At 46.7% G+C, this 1,781-nt stretch overlaps 1 pseudogene; it reads left to right on the top strand.

Annotated features, from left to right (window-relative positions):
* Positions 1-1,126, top strand: part of LOC116849329 — a 4,361-nt pseudogene extending 3,235 nt beyond the window's left edge.
* The last annotated feature ends 655 nt before the right edge of the window (positions 1,127-1,781 follow it).

The following is a 1,781-nucleotide window of genomic DNA, read 5'->3' as shown; positions in this document are numbered from 1 at the left end:
GGCGGAATAATTGAGAAACAGTGTTTTAAGAAAATAATAATGAATAATATATTTAAATACTAAGCTGACGATAATGACAATGTACAGATCGAACAATACGTGTCGACGCCTTTGGTTTTGGTTGTTTGTATCGCCTGATAGAGGTTTGTTTAGACGCCGGTTTGTGTGATGTGCGCGCGGTGCGCGGGACGCGGACGACGTCAGTGTCGCGTCTGCACGAGTCTATTCTGTTGACGTTTCTTTCGGCGTCGTGTCTCTTAAGTGCGATGGACACTTTTTCCAGCGATTTTAGCGGCGTGTCGGAATCGTATGATGTCGCGGTCTTTGAGATTGCAGCGTAACTGCACGCGGGATATCGCCTTAGCGGTGCTCCCTTCGATCTCCTATCGCGGAGATTAGAATCGGTTCGGTGTATGCGGTGCGGCCGTCGGTCCTTGTAAATGGGACCTTAGCTCTCGGAGTGTCCTCTATGATTCAACGAGCTCGGCTCGTTCGGACGCAATTTCGGATGCGGCCAGTGGTGCTATGAAACTTATCTGTGTCGGCCTCACGAATCCGTGAGCCGACGGCGGAATGATTACAGTCGCCACGCGACGAACAGTAATCTGCCAGGAGCGGAGTAGAGTCGAGTGTCGATGACACGTATCCGTGCAACGACGGCGGAGTGACTACAGTCGCCAATCGACGAACAGTAATCTGCCAGGAGCGGAGTAGAGTCGAATGTCGATGATACGTATCCGTGCAACGACGGCGGAGTGATTACAGTCGCCAATCGACGAACAGTAATCTGCCAGGAGCGGAGTAGAGTCTTAGAGTATCTCTTAGAGCGGATAATCGGAATCGGATACTCTTTCGAGAGCGGTGGATCGGTTCTGACTCTCTTTCGAGAGCGGATGATCGAATCTCTCGATTACAATTACGCAGCGTTTTATATACCTCGAATCTCGCTTGATTCGCTATTTACCGCGGTTGTTCGGCGGTCGCGCTGTTTACAATATTAGAGGACGCGTCGTCCTCTTGCGCTCCTGATTCGCGTTGTTCTGCGTTTTTATTATTACGTAACAATATGCATCGTTACAAGGCGAAGACAACTCCATCGGCTGGCAAGGTTATTGCGTCAGTTTTTTGGGATGTGCGTGGAATAATTTTCATTGATTATCTTCAAAAAGGAAAAACAATAACGGCGAGAATTATGCGAACTTATTGCAGCGTTTGAGTGATGAAATCAAGAAAAAACGTCCGCATTTGGCGAAAAAGAAAGTGTTGTTTCATCATGACAATGCACCGGCTCACACGTCCGTTATTGCGATGGCCAAAATCAATGAGTTAAAGTTCGAATTGCATTCTCACGCACCCTATTCACCAGATTTAGCCCCCGCAGATTATTATCTATTTCCAAACTTGAAAAAATGGCTTGGTGGTAAAAAATTTGCTAACAATAAAGAGGTGGAGTCTGCGGTTGATGGCTATTTTGAAAAACTCGATGGTTCTCACTATAAACATGGTATCGAAGCTATTGAACATCGCTGGGAAAAGTGTATCAAGCTAAAAGGGGACTATGTTGAGAAATAAAGATATATTTTTTCAAAATTTTTGTGTTTTCTTTGTTAGGCCGGGTACTTCTGGGACTACCCTCGTATAAGTTAGATATAAGTTAGTTTAAGTGGTCCCCGGAACCCTCTCATTAATACATGAGGATGGATCCGTCAGTTTTAGTGGGTATGCCTACGTGCGTACGCGTAGGTGAGTTCCTCATAACCCGTTGCCCCCCCCCCCCCCCC

Source organism: Odontomachus brunneus, unplaced genomic scaffold, assembly GCF_010583005.1.
Source record: "Odontomachus brunneus isolate Ranch 3 - 2012 unplaced genomic scaffold, Obru_v1 Obru_scaffold_111, whole genome shotgun sequence".
NCBI lineage: Eukaryota > Metazoa > Arthropoda > Insecta > Hymenoptera > Formicidae > Odontomachus > Odontomachus brunneus.
The sequence above is the reverse complement of the archived record's forward strand: the minus strand, read 5'-3'. Positions and strand labels throughout refer to the sequence as shown.